A 26409-nucleotide genomic window follows, 5' to 3' on the forward strand; every position below is an offset into this window, starting at 1 on the left:
CGCACGAATCGCCATCCTGCTCGTTTTACCCCAAATGCCAAGCAGTTTTAGGGTTTTCTGTATTATTTGCTCTGTAACTTGAAAAGAAATCGAGCGCGGTCTACTGAAATAGCTTGATTTTATGTGAAAATGTCTGGAGAATCGAATGGAAGAGTTTACACTGGCCGCACGAAACGTTTTGGTGGCTATTTTACCCCAATTCCTCCAATATGTGGAATTTTCATCTCAATCACCCTAAAGTCTTAAGTGAACCACGTTGAGAGCATACGAAAACTTGTATTATGTAAAAAAAAGTCTGGAGAATCGAATGGAAGAACCTACACTGGCCGCACGAATTGTTCTGGTGACTATTTTACCCCATTTCTATATTTCATGATATCTTATTGTAAAGGTTTTTCAAGGTTTTTCAAGGAGCAAAACGAGTCATGATTTGGGAAAAATATTATATTTTCATGTTATGATAATACACCATGATTAACACTTCTCGGATCATGATCTATTTGAACTGATTTTGCTGAAATTTAAACGTAACGCACTTGACGTTGTTGGGTATAACTTCAGGTGTGTTTCTGCTACGATGGCTATTTTTGCGACATAAATTCAGGCGTTTTGCAACGATGTTAATTTTTGCAACATTAATTCAGTGAAAAGCACGACGAACTTCTTTTAATCAGAATCATTAACAATTAAAATAATATGTTTTTGTAAAATGACGACGCCTAAAATAACGCGTTGCATTCATTGCTTCAGTTTAGATTTTGTGTTTCAGAATTTAAACATTTAAACGAACTGCATGAAAGATCACGTGTGAATCAAACCTCTTAAAAAGAAACTCTATGTCGAATTCTTGCAAAAAAATCGTCCTATTTATAATATTTAGGTAAATCAATACAGCTTGTGTTGTTATATCTATGTAACAAATTAATCAAAGTGGTTGAACAAAATAATTTTCTGATTTTCGTTAGATGGTGTTCCAAATTCACAATCGAATTTATTTTTTGGTTTACGCTAGCTCTCGAAATATTATTCTAGCAACAACGGTCACATCAAATATGTAAGAATACATTCAAACAAAATGTAACATTGATGTTTGTCAAATGAAAAATGTAGCCGTGCTTAGTCTCTTATGATGTCAATTTTCGGTTCATTATATTTATTTTTATGTTATGTTTAACTCTCTATCAGCCAGTGGGTAAAACAACACGATTATTAAATGAACATTTTTCAGGATCAAGTAAACATTTTCAGTAGGTCTTGCTTTTCAATATCTGCTTTTTGCCTTACCAATAATCTAATAAGCAATCTATCGCATCACTTGAGGCATATGGTTCGAAGTGATATCCGGGTAGAAAATTAGAGTTACGAGCTTTTCGAATCATGATTAATTTTCATAGAAGAAGAGTTATTGCTCATGGTTTCATGATAAGTTAAAATGATTGGTTTCATGATATTCTAGTCATGACAGCAGTAACGGATTTCTTTCCGTGTTGTATTCCAGAAAGAAGGGCGCCAGTCCAAATTAATTTGAAAGTTTGAGTCTTGATCTAGAATAAATCATTACATAAATATAATCGTAGCACAAGCCGTACAATCGCTCGTATGTTTCAATATTTCATATATCTCAATATTCGAGTGAACGAAACTAACAAAATGCTGTATGGGATAGAGTTCCGGCTTTCAGAAGAGCCTTACTGTGAAATTCTCTACGATACGGCTTTCAGAAGAGCCTTACTGTGAAATTCTCTACGATATTAAACACCTTTCGAATTTTTTTCTCGAGCCAAATGCTAGCTTTATTTGCGCTCGTTTGATGCGAATTTTGCACTGCGAAAATAGCACAAAGCTAATCAAATCATTCTAAATTTGCAAAGTGTTAATTTTTACCTCCGATTTGTAAAGAAAAGATCACATCGTTAGAAAACATTTTCGTCGTGAATACGACTTACTTTACTATGGGGCGCCTTTTCAAAATAGCCATATGGAAGAATGGGCAGAACTTAATCGTGAATATCTCGACTTGTATTAATGGCAGCAACATAATTCTTTCACTATTTCTTCAAAAATATGATCAGGAATTTTTTTTTTTTTTTTTTTTTAAACATTAAACTATTTTTTTTATTCAATAATATAATATAATATTAAGGCACACTGCTTAAGCTCTAAGATGCCAAGGGTATTTACTAATCTTAATTATCGTCTAACTTAAAACTAGAGTAGTATCATTATGTAATATAGTATCTGGCGATCGGTAGTGGCCGGTGAATTGAATTTAGGATGAGATGATTCCAGATGGCGATGGTAATTTTCTATGTTGGCCGCATTCTTCGGTCCGTGAGGGTCCGCGGGAAACACCCCCAGGCTACGAAGGCCCGGCGGGTGGCCCGCATGCTGGTCATTGACTGGAGCGGTCTTCCGGTGATGGTGATGTTACGGAAGAGAATGAAAAAAAGAAGTAAATATTGTGGGAAACGGGGTAAAAAAGGGGTGTGGGAACAAAATGTTTTAAAACGACAGAGATCTAATTAGTTGCCATCGAGATGGTGAAAAAACAGGGAAAGGGGAACGAAAAAGTTAGTGACAATAAAAAAGATCTTGTTAATTCCAATGAAGATGGTGGACAGGGACGGGGATCGAGAGAATCGGGCGGATGTTAGTGTCGAACCTGTAGGTGGAGATTATATTTTCTGAGCGAGGAATAACACATTACACATGTATATCAATGTGTTTAAGGTACTGGTATATGAAAAGCATATATGAACTATCCCGACTCGCCAACACATCCCGAACCGGCACCTCAGGCGGTCTACCTCGGGCCCTGAGGGATTCCAGTAGCTTCGACCTGGCGTCACGATACTCTACGCACGACCACACGACATGCTCGATGTCCTGATAACCGTCGCCACAGGTGCAGAGCCCGTTCTCCATGATCCCGATACACCGGAGATGTGCGTTGAATGTATAGTGATTTGACATAAGCCGTGACATAACGCGAATGAAATCACGACTCATGTTCATCCCCTTGAACCAAGGTTTCGTCGATACCTTAGGGATAATGGAGTGTAGCCATCGTCCCAGTTCGTCATTCGTCCATGAAGTTTGCCAACTTTCGAGAGTTTTCTGACGAGAAATACTGAAAAATTCATTGAAGCAGATTGGTCTTTCATAAATATCACCTTCCAATGCGCCCACTTTAGCCAATAAGTCTGCCTTTTCATTGCCCGGAATGGAACAATGCGAAGGGACCCAGACTAACGATATTAAATAAGACCGTTCAGATAAAGTTCTCAAATGTTCCCGTATTTTCCCCAGGAAATATGGGGGATACTTTCCTGGCTTCATTGCCCGGAGAGCTTCTATTGAACTTAGACTGTCCGTGACAATGAAGTAATGGTCTTTGGGCATGGTTTCAATGATCTCGAGGGTGTACTGAATAGCAGCTAATTCTGCGACGTAAACTGAAGCCGGATCACTGAGTTTGTAAGAAGCGGTGATGTTTTGATTGAAGATGCCGAAGCCTGTGGACTCGTTGATGTTTGATCCATCAGTGTAAAACACCTTTTCACAGTTGACTGTTCTAAATTTATTATAAAAAATATTTGGGGCCACTTGAGGGCGCACGTGATCCGGAATTCCACGAATTTCTTCTCTCATGGATGTGTCGAAAAACACAGTAGAATCAGAAGTATCCAAGAAATGAGCACGGTTGGAAACAAACGAAGAAGGATTAATATTCTGAGCCATGTAATCAAAATACAAGGACATAAAACGGGTTTGAGAGTTAAGCTCAACTAACCTTTCGAAGTTTTCAATCACCAGAGGATTCAAAATGTCGCATCGAATGAGCAAACGATATGAGAGATCCCAGAACCGGTTTTTCAGTGGAAGAACGCCCGCCAGCACTTCGAGGCTCATCGTATGAGTCGATTGCATGCAACCCAAGGCAATACGCAAACAACGATACTGAATTCTTTCCAGCTTGATGAAATGAGTGTTCGCCACTGATCGGAAGCAGAAGCATCCGTATTCCATCACGGACAATATCGTTGTTTGATACAACCTGATCAGGTCTCCTGGGTGGGCACCCCACCATGATCCGGTTATTGTACGAAGAAAGTTGATTCTCTGCTGGCATTTTTGTTTCAGATACCTAATGTGACATCCCCAGGTGCCTTTGGAGTCGAACCAGACCCCGAGATATTTAAATGTGAAGGCCTGAGCTATGGTTTCACCCCCTAGTTGAAGCTGTAATTGTGCTGGTTCTCGCTTCCTCGAAAATACAACCAGCTCAGTTTTCTCCGTAGAGAACTCGATACCCATTTGAAGAGCCCATGATGATAAGTTGTCGAGAGTATCTTGTAATGGTCCTTGGAGATCGGCAGCTTTGGGTCCTATAATAGACACAACGCTGTCGTCGGCAAGTTGTCTTAGCGTGCAAGATGTGTTGATACATTCATCGATATTACTTACGTAAAAATTGTATAAAAGGGGGCTTAAGCATGAGCCCTGAGGAAGACCCATGTAACTGAATCGTATTGTCGACAAATCACCATGCGCAAAGTACATGTGTTTCTCAGACAATAGATTATGTAAAAAGTTGTTCAAAACTGGCGAAAGACCATGCTGATGCAACTTCTCAGATAGGATATTTATAGAAACTGAGTCAAAAGCCCCCTTAATGTCTAGGAAAACTGATGCCATTTGTTCTTTACGAGCAAATGCCATTTGAATTTCTGTTGAGAGCAACGCAAGACAATCGTTCGTTCCTTTGCCCCTGCGGAAACCAAATTGTGTATCTGAAAGTAAACCATTAGTTTCGACCCAATTGTCTAGACGAAACAGAATCATTTTTTCGAACAATTTCCGGATACAGGAAAGCATAGCAATCGGCCGATACGAATTGTGATCGGAGGCTGGTTTCCCTGGTTTTTGAATGGCGATAACTCTGACTTGTCTCCAGTCGTGTGGGACAATATTACTCGTGAGGAACTTGTTGAATAAATTCAGCAAGCGCCTTTTGGCGGGGTCAGGCAGATTTTTCAACAAGTTGAATTTTATTCTGTCTAATCCCGGGGCTTTATTGTTACATGACAAAAGTGCAAGTGAGAGCTCTACCATCGAAAACGGTGATTCGTTTGTATTTGGTGTCGCGGCGCGGGTGATCTTCTGTTCCGGAACAGAGTCTGGGCATACTTTTTTAGCGAAATCGAATATCCAGCGGTTGGAGTATTCCTCGCTTTCATTCGTGGTGTTATGATTGCGCATTCGTCGGGCTGTGTTCCAAAGAGTGCTCATAGATGTTTCTTTCGTTAAGCCGTCTATAAACCGACGCCAGTAACCGCGTTTCTTGGCTCTAATCAAGTTCTTAGTTTTAACGTCTAACGCCGCGTAATTCCGGTAATTATCAGGTGTTCCATTTTTTCTGAATTTTTTATACGCGGAGGCTCTCTCCGCGTTTAAATTTGTGCACTCTTTGTCCCACCACGGGTTGGGAGGACGGATGTTAGTTTTTGCGCCGGGTACACGTTTCGTCTGAGCTTGAATCGCAGTATCGAGAATCAAGCCAGCCAAAAACGTGTACTCTTCCTCCGGAGGAAGTTGTTGAGTTCTTTCAAGTTTCTCAGATATCGAGGTCGCATAGCTATTCCAATCAATATTTCGTGTGAGGTCATACGAAACATTGATTGTCTTCGATGGTTTTAAGCCGCTGGTGATTGATATTACGATCGGTAGATGATCACTACCGTGGGGATCAGGAATTACCTCCCACGTGCAATCCAACCGTAGCGATGTCGAGCAAAGGGATAAATCCAGCGCACTTGGTCTTGCTGGTGGTGCAGGAATCCGTGTCATTTCTCCCGTATTCAAGATTGTCATATTGAAGTTGTCGCAAATATCATGGATCATAGCTGATCTGTTATCGTCGTGAAGACAGCCCCATCCCGTACCGTGTGAGTTAAAGTCTCCTAAAACCAACGTCGGTGCGGGAAGGAGCTCTATGATATTACTGAGCCATCGATGCCCAACCAAGGCTCTAGGGGGAATGTAGATGGAAGCAATACAAAGGTCCTTACCTTTGATTGTAACATGACATGCGACAACTTCAATACCTGGTATCGAGGGGAGGTTAATTCGATAAAAAGAATAGCACTTTTTGATCCCTAAAAGTACTCCTCCATAGGGATCATCTCGATCCAGGCGAATAATGTTAAAATCGTGGAAGTTTAAGGATATTTCAGAAGTTAGCCAAGTTTCGCACAATGCAAATGCGTCACATTTCAGATTATTTACTAGAAATTTAAAAGAATATATTTTTGGGATGATACTTCTGCAATTCCACTGTAAAACAGTGATTAGATCCGTGACCTCGGTGGATGATTTAGCCATCGAAGGATACAATCGCTGAGAGAAGGGGCCAATTTGCAGTCAACTGCTTCAAATATGTTTTTACTGTTGGCATGAAAGCAATTAAAGTGCTTCTAAGAGGGTCTGAAATATTGAAAGTTGTAAAAATCCAGTCCACAACATCAGAGAACTTGATAAGTCCAGCACCTAGTTGGTTCTCTGGTAGATTTTCTGGGACGCTTGGGGATTTTGTAGTCCCGGGAAGTCGTGGGAATTCCATCTCGGAATTGAGTTTTCCGAGACCAGGAGCTTTTTGCTTCGGTGTTGTGTCCCGATTCCCGTTAGCTGTAACTTTTCGAAGCCCTTCGGAAGACACCTTCGAACCCTTACTAGGTAGCTTATGAGAGGATTTATTTATTCTTTTCCTACAGCTATGAGGGACCGCCGAAGATGGACCTTTCAAAGGGTCGTCAGAATCGCTCTCGTCAGTTGACAAGCAGGCATATGGGTTCGTTGTCTGTTTAGGAGGGGTGGCACTTTTAAGCATCTCTGCGAAAGAACGCTTGGAGTGCTCCTTTAGGGAACGCTTCATTCGATCACCTCGCAGTTTGTAAGCGGGACAATCAGAGAGGTCATGCGGACCCTCCTTACAGTAGAGACACTTTTCAGCATCCTTACCGCAAGAGCCGTCCGCATGAGCTTCCCCACAGTTAGCACAACGTGGCTTATTGCTGCAATGGGTAGCTGTATGCCCCAGTTTTTTGCAATTAGTACAGTTCATTACTCGGGGTACGAATAGGCGAACAGGCAAACGAACCCGGTCCAAGAGGATGTAGTTGGGCAAAGCAGAACCGGCGAAGGTCACACGATAAGAGTCTGATTGGGGATAGGACTTTGTTCCATCCCCGGCGATCGATACTGAATGCAATCGCTTGCAATCCAGTATCTTGACATTCTTAAGTGAGGGGTCTTTAAAACAACCCGCCCCGTACTTAAGAACGTCCTCGCAAGTCAAACTCGAATCGGTGACCACACCGTCGATTTCTACTTCGCGAGCTGGCACGTAGACGCGGTACTCCCGCGTAAAAGGATCATTTTGAACGAGCTCATTAGCCTGTTTTGAACTGGTAAACAGGACCCTGAGCTTGTCTGGACGTATCTTATCAAAACTTTTTATATTATTGTATCGCGAGGACAGGTCCCGCGATATTTTTAAAATATTTAATTTTTTTTCTTTCGATTTGGTCCGGAAATAGACCGCATAAGGACCGGCCGGTAGTGCGAGCCCATCCGGATAGCTCTTTATGCGAGACTTTTTATAGTCAAGGGAAGTCTCCATTTGATCATCGGGAACGGGGGGGTCAGAATTTAGACTAGACATGTTGCGGAGCTACCTCCGCACAGAATTAAGTGAATCGGGGAGAAATAGAACAGTCGAATGCAGGAAGGAAAAAAAACTAAATAATGATACTTAACTTAAATCCAACGGGGGCCAACAAGGCCTACTCCTCGTCGATCGGCGTATCGCCGCTGCGATGGTGTGCAAAAAACCTCCGAGAGGAAAAAGCACACTCTTTTTCAATCCGCACAGTGATATCACGTACACCGCTGGGCATGTTTTGATCGATCGAACAATCACCGGCTAACGGTACTGTTTCGATCGTCCGCTCACAACAATACACTGCTTCAGTATATAATGTGCATAAAACCTCTCACAGGAAAAAGCACTATTGTCTATTACACAATAGCGATCTAGTTTTGATCGTCCGGTCACTTTATCACACACGGCACTGGTTTTCAACGCTTTCGCAGTAAACACAAAGCACGTCCGTTCACTCGGAAGGTTGAAACGGCAATGATCAGGAATTTATGATAATATTTTGAACAGTGTGAGATAACCACAAACAACTAAAAAATTAGGTTTTCTGAAAATTTTAAAACAACGCGGAAAACTCTTTACTATCGCGCAAGGACGACGATTTTGAGGTAGTCAGGCACATATCTTCAACTGAACGTTATAAAAGGGGAACCGTGGTCGAAAATCGATCATTTCTTCTTGTGCGTTGGATGAGAGCAGACGTCGGGGCGAGAAGACGCATTCAAACAGCGGCATCGGAGAGCGTACCTTCTGCGTGGCTAAAAACCTCAAACGTTCAGGTCGTAGTTCTCATTTGCCTTCCGGTCGTCAAGGCGAGCAGAAGCATTAAACCAGTTTCGCATCATTTGGCACTGCGAGCGGATGTGTCGGTTTGTACGCAAAGCTAGTTTCAATTCAAACGAGAACAATTGCATCAGCTGCTGGTGGTTTGCTTTGAAATAAAGAAAACAAGAAACGAAAAGTGGACAACATTATATAAAATCTGCCGTTCTAATGGCTCTAAATGTTATCTGAAGAACTATTCGGATTACTTCTTTGAAATTCGAAGGTACAAATCATCAGTTTTGTGAAAATCCAAAATAATTTGATTTGCTTCGTGACTTTTCGCTGTGCGAAAATCGTTCGAGAAAAATGTTCCGAACTGTGCTAAATATCGTAGAGAATTCCACAATTTGGTCCTTCTAAAACGCAGAAATGAATCCTGTACAGCACCTTGATAGTTCCTTTCAATGAAATATGCTAATCCAAAATGAGATAATCGACGTCAAAAATCGTTGAAAATTTTAGTAGTGAAAAGGGGGAATCGTAAAGAAATCGTGTCAGTTTTATTCGTATTCATGACATCCAGTTATGTCTCTGACATTACGCACCCGTACTTTTAACCATTAGTTATACTCAATCGCGATCGTTCGAACTGCTAACAATGCCGGTTGATTTAATACTGAACCAATTTGGGTTGAAAGCTTTTTTTTACGTAATTTTCTTCGAAGCTTTTTCACAAATGGGCGGTTCTAACGCCTACAAAAATAGCAACATACAACATTTTGATGTTGATTATTTCATTTCGGAATTGCATATTTCATTGAAAGAAACTATCAAAATGCTGTACGGGATTCATTTCAGGCATTTAGAATGCCCAAATTGTGGAATTCTCTCAATATTGAAAACTGTTCATAGCATTTTCCTCGATTGCGATGCAGCCAAATCCTAGCTTGCACTGCGAAAAACGCACAAAGCTAACCGAATTATTCTAGATTTGCACTGAACTGATGATTGATTTGCTAAGAAATCATCTTCATAGTTAGATAACACTTAGAGCCATTATAACGGCTGATTTTGTAGAATGTGTCTCATCGTTGTCTACTTTTCGTTTTATTTGCTGCAATGCAAATGACCAGCAGCTGGATGACACACTCACTCTTGTGTAAAGCGAAACTCACACTGCGAGCGTCCAACAGCAAATATGCTCACAGCAGAGACGAACCAGCCACTGACTGAACCCAACTAACTAATTAATAGGATGAATAAAGAACCAACGATAGGATGAATAAAAATCCTTTGAGATGGAATTAGGAGCAGAGTAGTGAACATATCAGAAGTGTTTTGGCATTAAAAATGCCTTACTCTTCACTATATGGGGCCGGGTGTCAATTAAAAGTTAAGTTTCAAAAATAGTCGCGTAACCTTTTTGTGTCATAATTTTGAACGTTAATAACTCAGTCATTTGTTGATGGATTGACATAATTTAACAACCAATCGATTCGGAAACTTTTAACTTAAACATGTATGACGACGTCGTTTCAGTATTTCAATAGCATACTATTGAAAAAATGGTTGGAATCGACCTATGTTTTCGTCCACCAATCCCAGCTGAGGAAATTGACGTCATTTTCTTGTTCGGCATAGAAGGCTTTGCGTCATGCATAAAAACACCGCATCATTCTGCGTAGTTCGAAGAGGAATCTATAAATATATGCTGCAAATCATTTCCTGATTTCAGTTGATGCTTGACTGTGAATGAAACAAGTAGCTCGTCCAGTGAGGTGATGACTAGATTGTATATGCGTTCGCTCGTTGGATTGTCGCTTTTGCTAAATCTTCACTGTACGAGGCTGGGTGTCAATTTAAAAAAATACAAAAATAACCGCGTAACCTTTTACTGTCATAGTTTTGAACGCTTAGAACTCAGTCATTTGTTGATGAATTTTTATAATTTAACTACCAATCGATTCAAAATCATTTAACTTAAACTTATGCGGTAACGTCATTCAAGTATTTCAATTACATTGGATGGAATTGACCTATGTTTTCGTGAGCCAATGACAGTCTCAGTGAATGATGTCAAACTCTCGTCCGATTTGCGCAGTATGAACTATAGCACAAAAGGGAATCTAAAAATATATGCCCGAATACATTTCTGCTTTAGTTTACCCATGGCTTATCTTGATTCTCCGGTAACTAGCAGGCCAACTTAGAATTATCGGCGATAGATTATTCGAACCTAATTTGAAGCGCTTGTATCTCTGCGATTTATTGATAAATTTTCCTCATTTAACTTGATTCGAAAAAGTTTAAAAATGTTTTAATTTGTCAACGGGTAGTTTGCATACTGAAATCTCCATTTACATACGAACAACACTTTGGCGCGCAAATAAATTCAGTATAAAGTTGTGTTATGATGATAATCATAGATAATTCTTTTTCAAGACAAGCTGATCCGCGATTTTACATGTATCATTTAAATCCTTACTAAACTCGGGTCACCGCCAGTTTCAGTTAAATTATCATTTACATCAAAACAACAAGTGTCTTATCACTACATGCGTTGTAACTATGACAATGTTCGTTCATGTATTAATAAAATCAAGTTACAATATGAATAAAATTAAGAAATTTGGTTGCATATGCATTGGTTCCTTAATATGCAGAAGTGAAAATCAATTTAAGTAACAAAATATGTTCTGCGGACTGTGTCACATATTTTCTTCCTTGTATTGCTGCCATTCTATTTTCAGACACTTTCCGAAGATTATCGACGCTTTTTAACGAAGGATCATTAAAATTACACTATTACTGAGTTTATTGGTTGACGGTTATTCAAATTTTTCACATCCAAATTTTTCGATCAAAATTTTTAAAACCTCTCTAATCGCTGTTTATAAAATAATTAAGTTTGTACGTTCCCTGTCTTGAAAATTATATCAAGATTTATATCTTGAGGTTGTTCGTACCCAAAATTGATCTTTTAAGTAACTTGGAAATCATCATAATTCACTGTCATTTAAAGGATATTTTCCAAAAATTGTCAAATGTAACAATTTGTTGAAGGCATAAAATAGAGTAGAATCAATTGTTTTGAAAGAATCTAATTGTCATTTTGATCATTCGCTAAAAATGTAAACACTAAAAGCAGAGTAAGTTTGTAATTCTTTACTGTTTAATGAATCCACCATCATCTTTATTTTTGTATTGATTATGGGTACCTTAGACTTATTTCATTTTTAATGTAATCGTAATCGGTCGTGTCTTGCATACAACCCTCGATTTTTAGCTGATTTTTCGAACATTATTTTAATTTCCAAGGAATGTGATACAATTCTCCATGTGGAGCAAGGCGAATTAAGCAGAAATATGAAAAAATCATAGTGATTTTTGTGGCTAAATCAGGTTTTTAAGCTAACGTCCATACTAATGAAATGAAATAGGGAGCCCTTACCCTATTTGTTGTTTATCTGCGTTTAGGCTTGAGGAACGGATCCTTATATTCGTCATTGACTGCATCAGTACCAGTCAAGCACCAGTTGAATAATGTCGGCTGTTCATGGATTATCATAGACTGAAGCTAGCAAACGTGCAATAGGGTTTATTTATAGAATTGGGTGATTTTGATGTTTCGTGTTTTGACCTTTTCTTACACAATGTTTACGTAATAAAAGTCGCACAAAGCATACCAAGAAAAACGGACACATAGAAACGAGAAATTTTTTCAATGATATAGCGCAGTGGGTTTACCTTTCGTTATGTTGACTTGTAAAAAAGACTGGACGTAATGGATTTTGGAATCCTTCACACTTTGAATTCAATCGTTATTGTTAGTGATTACTCTTACATTAGAGCTATGAATCATGAGTAGTTATGAATGACTAACATGAAATTATATGTATATGTATTGACTATCAGGAATCAGAACAAATTGACTCAAATGGCACGTAGCAAGCGTGGATTTTTCTTCGAAAGAACGATTGAAGACAAGAGAACATTCAAGTATTTTCGATATCTATGCCAGTAGTTCACCAGGCCCTTCCCGCCGATGAGATAGAATTTACGTAAAAGTATTTACTTGACTCGCATAAGTTTATCTTACCATGCAGTTAAAATTATTCAGTGAATCTTTTCTCAAGCACATATTTAGGGCACGAAATTGAATATAAAGTTATTTCGTAGTTCCTTATTATTCAATCGATTTTGAAAGTAAAATCAAGCGTTGATTCATTATATTCATAATAATTGAAAAACCAATGAATTCCAATAAGTTTTCCATGCTGACTGGCTCGGAGCTGACCCTCAATGTTTATCACTTTGTTTGTATATCAGGTTAATGAACGATAATACTTGGTTTGTATTCATTTCATTCAGTAGCTTGTCAATGTTGAAGTTTTAGTTTTGCTATAAAAATTGCTACAATCTAAAATAATACCTGTTATACGATATCACACAGCCAAGCTTTATTGCTTCAGCAACATCAATGCATTGAACTCAACAGAGTTGGACATTATTAGCATTATAAATGACAGCTACTTAGAAAATAAACGATTTCTTACAATACCCATTTTAATGTATTCAACTAGTTTATATTTCAACACAAAACCCAATACTGCATAAATTCGTGTCATTATTTAATATGTAATTTTTTTCTCACGATATAATGCCACCGCACCCACCGTGCATTTCTCACACTACCTCAATACGAAACAGCAGCGCGCAAGCAATAAAAGAAATGCAGAAAAGTTTATGTAACTTTTTCAATTTTCTGTTGTTTTAGCCAAAATTTTATAATTTTGAGTTGCATTTTCAGATTCTTTGTGCAATTCTGCTACAAACACTACTTTTCAGTTCTAAAATCATCCCCGTGGGACGGAACAGTGACCGTTTATACATTTCAAAAACCAATTACGGCTCGGCGAAGCCAAATTTCAAAATTCTAAGGGCATGTTCAGGAGTGTTCTAGTTCTAGAGGCATAATTTATGTCAGTTTTAAAATTAAAAACAAGATTTTATAACAAAATAAGCTGGCAGCCCCAGCAACGTTTTATCTGTGTTTCAAATATAGAAAAATATAGAACGGCAGCGTATACCAGTTTTAAATTTGACAGTAGAACTGTTCGAATAAATAAAACTAAAACGGCTGGCTGGGGATACGTTTGTTTCAGTTTCAGCTATATTATTGACCAACCATATGAATCTTGCAGCTGCTGAATTTGCTCTAAGAATACTTAGTTATGATAAATTTGATTTCGAATACTGTTTTTGGTTGTTCTAATAATTGATCAAAAACGCGATTTCCGCATTCCGCTACATTTCACCTTAACAACAATTTTACACTTTCTTCCATTCGTTTCGTGAAAGAATTAGAGAAAAAACTCAAACAAGGAAAAAGTGATTAGAAAATCAAATCTGGGCTAACTTCGTTACAATATTGTGTTGTGAAGTTTTGAAAATGCACCCAGGTGCGCATAGTAAAGACATCAAATGTCGTTTTCTCATCTGCACAATTTTGTAGAAATATTATTTTCGCATTTTCAATATATTTCCATCAAATTAGATGTCATAGAAACGATTATATATCACTGTTAGCTTGATGTTTTGTTGCAAATCGAACCTTAAAATGCGGTATTTGAAACGTTCGTTTCAACCCGTTGTTCTTCCCCTAAATGTAACTTCTAGTTATGTTACTGAACCAGCCGCATACGAAAAAGCAATAGAAGCTCGTCACTAAGCTGCAATGCAATGTTCGCTAATCGCTCCCCCCAAATTAAGTCCGAACACGTATCTTTTTTCGTAGCCCACAGATTCCATTTTTACGACACACTTAGCAGAATCTTCGCCGCTCGTCAAACCGCCTTTTTTTACGATTCCCATAAATCACTGTACACCGCAACATATTGGATGGTACTCAACTTAAAAAGATTCCCACGCAATAAATAGCATTTATCGGATAATAAGTATTTTTCACCAGCTCGATCGAATTCCGTGGTAGTAGACTTTAACAACTTTAACAAACAAAAGAACTAAAATGTAACCACCTCGGTACCATTGTCAGGTTGGAATGGAACCCGTTACTGCCCACACCTCACGTATCCTTGCCGGAGTATTGCTGACAAACCGTATAACGTTTGGCGTCGGTTCTATCAACACCGAACAAGTGGTATAACATTTTCATTAAATTCCGTTCAAACAACGTACCTAAAACTCCCGCCATAAATCATCGACCCTGAAAAATTGGTTCCCCGGGTTTTGTATAAACAGGCTAGGCAAAAGGCCGAACCCGTCATTCAATTCAGACGCTGTGCCTGTGCTTCGCCCGGGTGCTTTGTTCTGTTCTGTTGATTCCGTTCCTGGCATGGTCCAGCTCTATGTACTGCCATGTTTGCCCGATTCGATCTGCAACATAAATTTCTACAAATAACTTCTATATCATCCCGGCAAGGGATGAGATTTTTCCAACAGCCGTCTGCTGTGAGGGAACAAAATCGCACCAGCAACAATTGTCCGCTTTTGATGCTTTCGTTTTTGAGCAGAAAATCGAATTCTTGCGCTAGAGCTACCTACTTTTTAGCAGCAATAGAGAAAAAATTGATAATTTATATTTCTTCTCCGATAAAGTTACTAAATTAGTAGCTGACGGCGGTCCACTTAAATCCTACGACACCGAAAATCATTTTGTGGTTCTTCACACAAAGCTCGGTCATAAATTGTAACACCAAAGGAGACCATCCAGTAAAATAAACCTTGCACTCTCCAGGGTGGAATGCCTCACACAGGAAGCAGACAAATCCTTCGGCCCCAGCTAAGCAACCACCAGTAAAGGGGGAATACGTCGGCCTAAAGTGAGCCGAACTGATGCTATAAATTTGATTTATTAATGCGATGGTCGTAAATTCGCAAGTCGATTGCTGTCATTTGTTCAATTCCGTATAATCAACAGTTGTCGATCAAGTTTGAGTTACAACCCGACAGTCGACATTCGCGATTGATTCTCTAATTCGTGCGGCTCGAAGGAGTTTCCAAAAAATCTGATAACGATCATGATGTAGTTCAATCGAATTGTAATATATGATAACTCGGTAACCATCGTCGGATTGGTTTTTGCAAGCGTGTGACTCCCATTTGGCTCACGTTGGTTTCAGACAGCTGCTCCAATTCCCCAACTATGAAACTGCAATCAGTTCGCTCGATAAAAAGTCATTTGAAAACTATTGCTGTGAATGCTAATATCATCAAAATACCTCGCGTCTTCCACGGTATCAGTTGGTATCAGTTCCAGTACGTCTGCGCGGAATTCCATCAGAACGAAGAAATCAAGGGAAATCACTGGCAAGTTTCACACGTGAATTGCTTCTGTGGAATTTACCTGCAAAAAAAAGGAAGAATGAAAAAAACGAAGGTAATTTGACATTATCGATGGAAGTATTTTTTTTTTTTGCTTCGTAATAAATTATTTCAAGGAATTTATGAAGTAACGATTTTATTCATCTCTCGAATAGCGGAAAAACTCTGTCGCCTTCGATTGGTGATGTGGAAATTTTTCTCACGACAAAGTTGCCTCACCTTTAGAGTGTCGTTCGTTAGGAATCAAAATATAGTTAACACCGGAGCCGAAACCACACGATGGCACCTCAAGGAGGTGTAACATCTGATATTTTTTCCCGTAGATTTCAGGACATACAAAGACATACGTTGACGAAACCGTGGTCGTTCCAAGCCATGCTCTGCTGTGAAGCATAATACACTCATGTCACATAATAAATTTCTATATTTTATTCAACCACCCCCAGATGCACCTTTTTCCCCCAACCTCTTCGGAGCACCGAATGGTACCATTTCGAACTGCTATTCTTGCCGCCCCTTTTCGGGGACTTCGAGCCAGACTATGAGGTGCTATTTTATCATTTGCTCTCTCTCTATTATCGGTTGCTTTTCCACATCCAACACCGGGGCAATATAAACGTGACAGCAGTTGCAGGAAAAAATCCAGAGCTGTCATCATCATCATCATCATCATCATCATCATCATGACCATCAGTTTTGATTTTATCAAATAACATTTGATGATTTCTCACTAGTAAACAATTTGTCCCCCGGTGATTTTTAGGCATAAGAGTTACTTTATGTCACGGACTGGATTTTTCCGACATATGTAGCATGTATTTTCTGTTGAGGCCTAACATATCCAGTGACGTTTACCCGGAACAGTTCAGGAGCACACAATCAAATTAGTGTTTCCCCTTTTTCGTGCTTCTAGCGTAAATTGAAATACGTAAATTGTCACAGGGAAAGGTTTGAAAAGATGAAATAACTGAGTGTGCACAAGTCGATTATGATAATTGATCAATATGAATCAGAGATCGACATGAAACTAGTTTGGAATGCGCTGATTTTTCAATGCATAAGATTGTAGTTTGGATAAACGCTTAGTTTTACTTCCAAAGTGTATTGAAAAATTTAGAACTGAGAAGTAATTTCATGTTCAATTTCCTACTTCTAATTTGTGAATGAAGAAAAGATGTAAATTTACTAATCATTTTTATCTGTATGAGCAGAACTTGTCAAGTTGTCCAGTCACGTCGAATGACCTTAACAGACTGACTAAAATCATCGTCAACTGTAATCTGTACTGTGAAAGTGACTGTCAAATGAAATACTCGATAGTTCTATGATCAAGTTGAAGTATGCTCATTCAAAGACAAATAATTCTGTTCGTTCTCTCTCTCTCATTCTCCTATTCCCTGTTGAAGTAAAAAAAGGTGGGTGGATAATGTCAGTGACATAACTAAGAGCAAAGTTTTGACATTAAATTCCTTTTGTGGAATTTGGCCTTTTTTGTTTCAACAGGCTTCGCAGCCAATTCTCAGCGTAAAGAATCATTGCATAGCTGGTACTACGATCCTAATAACTCTAAGAATCCTTTCAGGTTGGGGCTCGAACATACGACAACTGGCTTGTGAATACGCAGGCGTTGGTGTTAACGAGTGACGAGTTGAATTCGAATTCCGATGGATGCCGCTGACTTCCGTCAGCTATTCCCAGGTTGACCTGTTGTCCGTGGATGCGATACTGATATGGATGGCGTAAATATAGTGTTCATAACCGATTACACCCAAACCTCCGTTTAAGTAAACTTTTTTTACGTTACCTCTTTTTGCGAAACTCTCATTACGACAAAAATCCCAAATGACGTTATCTTTTTTTACGTTGAAAATTCCAAATAACGTAAACTTTTTTTACGAACCTACTTCGTATAAATAGGTTTTTTTCATACAATGAAAATCGTTACCGGCTCATTTATATTCAATGGAAATTACTACAATATGGGTATTTTCGAAACGGGTTTGATGAGTAGATGTCGGAAAACGATGTTCGAGGTGGTTCTGAATTCCACGATGGCGACTTCCGGTTTATTGATATTCCTTGAACACCCTTACAATATGGGTTTTTTCGGAGCAATATATATATATATATATATATATATATATATATATATATATATATATATATATATATATATATATATATATATATATATATATATATATATATATATATATATATGTATATATATATATATATATATATATATATATATATATATATATATATATATATATATATATATATATATATATATATATATATATAGATATATATATATATATATATATATATATAGTCACCACATCGTTTTGCTGAGTACTCCGTTTACAATTAGAGAATAAGTTAACATCAATATTATACAAAATTAAAGGAAAAATGTATAATACTTCTGTTATATCGCAGCGAATATGTGATCCATTGTCATCCTTTCTTTTGAATCAATGTATTAAACAGCTCAATAGATTTCACCACAAACAATTTTATGGTACCATGTTTTCTCTTTATGTTCTTTATTCCTGGATAGAGAAAAGTCCACTGGAGATAAGTTATTATCAATTTATGACTATCTCCAGTTAGCATAAAACTTCCTCTTCTTTTGTATCAGCCGACTACATAATATGCAAATGATGCATTCCATGTGATTAACTTGTATAACTATATAATCATCTCTTCTGCCATCGGCATCTTAGAGCTGAGGTAGTGTGCCTTTTCAAATACATCGTTGAATTAACAAAAACAGAGTCATCTCTTCCAGATATGATATTTACGATTTGCATTTAGGTGCTGTTCATAAAAGACGTCACGCTTTTTTTGACGATTTTTGTCTCCCCATCCCCCCTTTGTCACAAATTGTCACAGAAGCAAAGATCCCCCACCCCCCCTATGTCACATGTCACGAATTCAAAATAAATAAAATTCATCTCAATATCCCTAAAACTACAAAATAATCGGAAATATTTTATTAATATCAATTATATAACAGATCGGCTGAAAAGTTCGTATCGTTTCTATGAGGGGGCGCCACTAGAATTAAATCCATACCATTTTCAGTTAGTACCAACCTTCAAAAGATACGTGTATAAATTTGACAGCTGTCTGATTATTAGTTTGTGAGATATTGCATTTTGAGTGAAGCTACTTTTGTTATTGTGAAAAAAAAAAATGGATAAAAAGGAATTTCGTGTGTTGATGAAACACTACTTCTTGATGAAAAAAAGTGCCGCCGATACCAAAAAATGGCTTCATGAGTGTTATCCAGACTTTGCACCGGGCGAAGCAACAATTCGTAAGTGGTTTGCAAAATTTCGTACTGGTCATATGAGCACCGAAGACGATGAACGCAGTGGACGTCCAAAAGAGGCTGTTACCGATGAAAACGTAAAAAATACACAAAATGATTTTCAATGACCGTAAAGTGAAGTTGATCGAGATAGCTGACACCCTAAAGATATCAAAGGAACGTGTTGGACATATTATTCACGAATATTTGGATATGAGAAAGCTTTGTGCAAAATGGGTGCCGCGTGAGCTCACAATCGATCAAAAACAACAACGAATTGATGATTCTGAGCAGTGTTTGGAGCTGTTATAACGAAATAAAACCGATTTTTTTCGTCGATATATAACAATGGACGAAACATGGCTCCATCACTTCACTCCGGAGTCCAATCGACAGTCAGCTGAGTGGACTGCACGCGATGAACCGAACCCAAAGCGTGGAAAGACTCAACAATCGGCCGGTAAGGTTATGGCGTCTGTATTTTGGGATTCCCATGGTATAATTTTCATCGACTACCTTGAAAAGGGAAAAACCATCAACAGTGACTATTATATAGCGTTACTAGAGCGTTTGAAGGACGAAATTTCAAAAAACGGCCTCATTTGAAAAAGAAAAAAGTTTTGTTTCATCAAGACAATGCACCGTGTCACAAGTCGATGAAAACCATGCTGAAATTGAACGAATTGGGCTTCGAATTGCTCCCTCATCCACCGTATTCTCCAGATTTGGCCCCCAGTGACTTTTTCCTGTTCTCAGACCTCAAGAGAATGCTCGCTGGTAAAAAATTTAAAAGCAATGAAGAGGTAATCGCTGAAACTGAGGCCTATTTTGAGGCAAAGGACAAATCGTACTACAAAAATGGTATCGAAAAGTTGGAATATCGCTATAATCGCTGTATCGCCTCTGATGGCAATTATGTTGAATAATAAAAACGAATTTTGGTAAAAAAATGTGTGTTTCTATTAAACGATACGAACTTTTCAGCCGAACTGTTAAATTAACAAAAGTATTTGATTGGAATTGATGAAACATTTAAATCATCTGTTTTATTCGTCCTAGGGGTACACAGATATATTATTGTTTTAGGTAAAGAATAATATTTCCTTAGTGTAGCATACAGGGCTGAGAAAATAAAGACCAAAACCTCATCAAAACGAGATCACTGCCGGAGAATCTTTTCAAGATCAGTTGATCAGTGAATTTTAAATCACATCGATCAATATCGGTACTGATCTTCCGTCACATAATGGGTAGTGATTTTGGGCTAAAATGATTCTTGATTTATGTAAGTTCAATCATTGGATGATTCGATAAGCTTTGATGTTGGAGGAGGAAAATCACATATGATCAAGATAAGACATGGCATGATCTACGTCTGAAATCGTTGATCTCCCGCCCTTTTTCAAATGAAGTACAATTGAATAAACTGCATCAGAATCAGATAAGAGAAATTCTTATGATATATAAATCAAATTACTGATAAAATTGTCAGTGCATAACTTTAGTTAAACCCTTTGAAGGCATCTTTTTCTTTTTACTCATATTAGGCAAAATTTATTAATTTCGTCTTCCTATAGAATGTAAACGTTTATTGTTAAGATTTTTTTAGAAAATAGGGCAAAGCAGTAATATAATTAGGAATTTCAAAGATGCGCTCATTGAAAATATTGGACGTCACATTCCAAAAACCTCCCCCCCTTCCCCCTGTCACAAAAGATCACGTTTTATGAAACACCCCCCTTCCCCTTGCGGCGTGACGTCTTTTATGGACAGCCCCTTAGTAATTGTTCAAGTAACCCAAAGTTCGGAATGAGGGAATGATTTGTCTTAAGCTACCTTTAAAGTAAATGAATAGTATCCTAAGCCAACCGTTTTCAAGTCAAAATCCACAGTTGAAAATTAACCAAACGCAACTGAACGAACTATAGCTCGGCGCAGCTAGAAAATTAGCTCTTAACTTCCTCTGTACCTTCAAGTTTGTCTTTTTGTTTGTCCTCATTTTTTCAACAGCGAAATCGTATCATTGTTTTTTTTTTGTAATTTCATTTGTTCAACGATGACCAGATTTATTCATTTAACTGATTACATGGCACACATTGCATCTAGTAAACGAAATCAGAACTTTTGCTCCTGCTTACGGTACGGCTTGAATAGTATATCGACATAACTAGAACAGTCATATGTATTCCATAAAGTCATTTTGCAAACAATGATTTTGATACCCAATTAAGCACGTGGCTCGAAATGACAAATCCCATGAATCAAGTATGCATGTCAAATCTTCACACAAAACAACTCGTTGCGCGCCAAACAATTCTTTCTTTCGACGACCAAACGCTTATGCTACTCGTTGCGTGCCAAACACCTAGCGATGATCTAGCAAGCATAGACGACTTTTTCAACGGAAAATTCCATCGTCCATACAAAACAACTTTATGGATTTTTCCCACTTTTCCGGTGATTTTTTTAAAATATTTTTGATGTACGAACCCGGTGGGTATAGAAAATGATCGAACAAAAAAAAGAATCATGTAAATCCTTCCATCCGTTCTAACGTGATGTGATTACAAAGAATGATCTCTGCATTTTTATATATATAGATAGATATTGCAACATGTGGTTCTGTTGTTTGTTGCATTATTTGTTATATATTGAATTTAATTATATTACATTCTATTATTAATATATTATTAACAATATATTCTATATGTTGTTATTATTATTATTATTATTATTATTATTATTATTATTATTATTATTATTATTATTATTATTATTATTATTATTATTATTATTATTATTATTATTATTATTATTATTATTATTATTATTATTAATATTATTTTTATTATTATTATTACCATTATTACAATTAATATTATTATTAAAAAAGAAATATTATATTTCCTGCAGTACTGCGACGAAAGAAGAGCATAACTTACATTGCTACATCAACTTTTATATATTGTATCATAGTATATTATTTCATATATTATCTTCTGTTATGTTATATTATGTTGTATGGTATTGTACTGCATTGCATCATATCATATTATATTGTATTATATTATATTATATTATATTATATTATAAGTATATGTGTTGTCTTATATTGTATTATGTTATATTATATTGTAGTATACTGTATGGGGGGGAAGCTTTGTGTTTCTCCCTAAACGTCTGAAATGAGTAACATAAGATGCACCATTCTAACAAACAAACCATTAGGCGGGTTTAAGCTGGTACAGCGAAATTCTTTATTATATGGCCGAATGTTCTTACTGGAAGGCGCCGGGTCCTCAAAACCCGTTTTGGCCTTCTTAACAGCATTTATATGAAAACTATCTGATAATCAAATTCGGATCTACTGTAAGTCTACCCGCATATACTGGTAATGCCTTGAACTGATGGTGGCTTCACACATGAATACATACATACATGTGATGTGATGTGATGTGAAGTGAAGCCACCATCAGTTCAAGGACTTGCCAGTGGATGCGGGTAGACTTACAGTAGCCCCGATATGACTCATCCATTCACCTTCTTACTATAGCTGTTACCGAAAAGCGAACAAAAAGGGTTGGGCGGATACGTAAGTAGAGTCACTCGTATTCCGCGGGAATAAAAGATGCTCTTCCAACCATAATATCCAGTGCATGGATGAAGCATATCGCTATACATGCTTGAACCCGCCTGATGGTTTGTTTGAGAAGGGCGCGTCAGACTCATGTCAAACCTTCAGAAGGAAACAAGTTTCCTTCAAGTGACTTGGGCTGGCTATCCACAATCCCTCGTCCAGTCATCAATTCGTCCGATGCCCTGATGCTCCCTCCCCTTTACGCCCCGTGCAAAATGTTTTATATTGATAAATACAATGAAACATAGTGTAATGAAATTAATATAACATAAAATGATATAATAGCTTACAAAATAATATAATATAACATAATATAATATAATATATTACGATACATGATATAAAACAACAGTTAATGTAGAGTGTCAGTTATGCTCTTCTATCTTCGCAATACTGCAGGAAGTAGAATATTTCTCTTCTAATAATAATAATAATAATATGTACATCTATAAAAATATTATATGTTATTATTATTGATGACAAATTAATAATAATAACAATAAATTTAATTATGAAAATAACAATAAAAAACAATATAATATAGTTCAATGAATTATATAATAAGTAATAGAATAAATAAAATGATATGTTGCGATATGCTATGATATTATAAACTTTAAAAATGATAACTTATAAGGAAAACAAATTTATATTTTGCGCAGAGGTACGTAGTACTACTCATAATAAACCCTATAATATAATATAATATAATATAATATAATAAAATATATTTTAATATAATACAATATAATGTGATATAATGCAATGCAGTATAATATCATACAACATAGTATATAATAACATAAAATAGTGTAAGACGATAATATATGAAATAATAATTGAATTATATTACTAATACTTATAAAAGGTCCTAGCAAAAACCAGCACCCAATGCAGATACATGTAGAACAACACAAATATGCACGAGTTGTACAGTACAATTCATGTGTAATTTGACCAGCAATGCCTGTATGTCTGTATAATGCCCTGCTTAGAATGGCGATGATGGACTTTCGCGAGTTTCTGCGGTTGCCTGTATTTGGCGTAAAAATCTATCTGTACCATATCGGTATCAGAATCCCGTAACAGCTGAGCTGAGCTGAGCTGAAGTAGATCGCCCGTAGTTGCACTTCGTGATTGACCGAGTGAGTGGAAATGTACAATGAACCAAGAAAATGAAGCTTGGGAGAAGCAAATCATTTTCACTGTACATACCCACTCATTCCTAACTTTTTATTAAATGATCAATAACGACGCTGGCTACGACCAAAGGCTGTGCTACTGAGGGAAAGGAAGGAATGTTAGTCCGATACTCGTTGTTTCTAGAGACCGCGGGTACCACTGTATCTCCACGAGCATCACGGAATAGGAGATTTGTTAGTAGGGAGGGAAAGAGATCCGGATATGTTTTGGTAAACAATATGATCTCAATAAAACCTGATTTTCGATACTCAGGAGAAATATAATAAATAAGAAAAATATAAAAGGAACGATCTCACCAGTATCCCTTCTCTCCTGCTCGCTCTGCTGTCAGCATCGCGAGATGAAACACGACCACTGAAAGAATAAAATAAAAACACTCGCGAATGGGTCCGCTGCAGACCAACCCTAGACCTCCAGTCTGAATGACACGATCGACTTGTAAAAACTTTCACACATTCCATAGAAATCCGACAACACCAACAATGACATGCAGACGGCGCTTCGATCGGTTAACAGATTAACATCGTTGAATTTTAGGGCGGCAAATTCACAGTATCCACCGCTTGAGCATCTTTAGTTTCGTGGATCAATATTATTCAATGAAGAGCACTACCACTACTAAATATACACTTGCTACACCTGCACTAATACTGAAAATAACTATTTCAACTTAATTTTTAACTGTACGTATCAAACAACACATTGAAATTATACTTTTTTGAGAGCAGCACCAGAACACCGTATCGCACTTCCAGTGATCATATCGGTATCAGAATCCCGTAACATAAGAAAATGTCACCAAAGCTCATTATGGCGAGCAAAAAAATCGGTATTTATCTGTACGATCCGTCAATTATTGGTATTTTGGGAATACATATCTGTATTGCGGTATAGAGGTCAGAGAAATCGGTATACCTGGCAACGTTGCACCACGTATTGTATGAGGGGCTATTAACAAACCACGTAGACTCCATGGAGTATTAGGCTACCCGAAGGTATCTATTTTCAGTACCGTTTTCGATTTTTACGAATTATGTTATAAAACAGTTTTCCCAGATCTTTCATAACAGGCCCAAAGTAAAAGTAGTCAGATTCCTTACACAAGAGATGTCTATGCGATAAAAATCATTAAGATTCGTTGTACGTGGTTTCTAACCTAGCCCTAATTCTTCGGTACTGTGGCACCAACACAATTAATATCGGTTTCTGGAGCAGAAAAAAAAATTAGAGGGTTGTATTCAAGACACGACCGAGCACAATAACATTAAAAATGAAACGTTTCTAGGGTCTTCATACTAAATACAAAAATAAAGATGATAATGATGATGATACACTAAACTTCACTACACTTTAAAGTTACTTGAAAGCTCACTTTTAGATACAAACAACCTAAAGATTTAAACCTGAACAAATGAAACTATTTTATTTTATGATGATAATTTTCGAGAAACGTACAAACTTATTAATTTGATTCGATTTATATCGTTTATTTACCCCCAGTTTCAACCTAATAATGGTCGTTCACTGGGTGGACTTATTAATTTTATAAACAATTAATCGATCCAAGAGAATGTTGCACCAGTAATCTCAGTAATATTCAAAATCGTCGATAATCTTCGGAAAGTGTCGGTAAATAATATGGCAACAATACGACGAAGAAAACATGTGAAACAGTCCGCATAAAATATTTAGTTACTTACATTGATTTTCGCTTTGACATATTAGGAATATACGGAATGGATACGCAACAAAATTCCGATTTTTTTTTTTTAACACATGAATAAACATTGTCATAGTTACAACGCGTGTAGCCATCAGACGCTTATTGTTTTGAAGCAAATAATAATTCAACTGAAACTGGTCATTAACTAAATTGTACGAGGGTTCATAGTCAAACGATACATGTAAAATTTGTTCGTATGGGAATGAAGATTTAAGTATGCAAACCGATCCGTTGACAAATTAAAACATTTTTAAGCGTACAATATTGAAGCTTTGGAATCATTTAAATTAGGAAAATCCATTAACAAATCATCGAGTAACAAGCGCTCCAAATTAGATCCGGAAAATCTATCGCCGATAATTCTAAATTGGCCTGATAGTTACCAGAGAACCAAAATAAAATACTCAATTCAAACCTATTTTTCAATGGTATGCAATTGAAATATTCAAATGACATTATCTCATAAGTTTAAGTTGAATGTTTCCGAATCGATTAGTTGTTGAATTAAATAAATCCATCAACAAATGACTGAGTCATAAGCGTTCAAAATTATGACAGAAAAATTTTACGCGATTAGTTTTGCATGTTTTAAATTGACACCCAGCCTCGGGAAGCGAAGTGTAAGGCATTTTTAATGGCAAAATCGACCAAAAATTTGCCAAATACATGGGATATTTCAAAAGAATCGGTAACCA

The 26409-nt window shown here is 37.1% G+C and overlaps 1 protein-coding gene across 3 annotated transcripts in view; it reads right to left on the reverse strand.

Moving 5' to 3' along the window:
- The window catches only part of LOC131436161 (junctional adhesion molecule A-like), a 1299588-nt gene that overhangs the window by 895032 nt on the left and 378147 nt on the right, over positions 1-26409 (reverse strand). The window contains exon 3 of one of the 3 annotated variants that reach the window (XM_058604698.1): positions 15727-15851. The exons of the other annotated variants lie outside the window; for them this stretch is intronic. The gene's annotated coding sequence lies outside the window, so the exon portion shown is untranslated. The remainder of the gene's footprint in view (positions 1-15726; positions 15852-26409) is intronic. 3 annotated transcript variants of the gene reach the window in all.

The sequence above is a fragment of the Malaya genurostris genome, chromosome 3 (assembly GCF_030247185.1).
Source record: "Malaya genurostris strain Urasoe2022 chromosome 3, Malgen_1.1, whole genome shotgun sequence".
Taxonomy (NCBI): domain Eukaryota; kingdom Metazoa; phylum Arthropoda; class Insecta; order Diptera; family Culicidae; genus Malaya; species Malaya genurostris.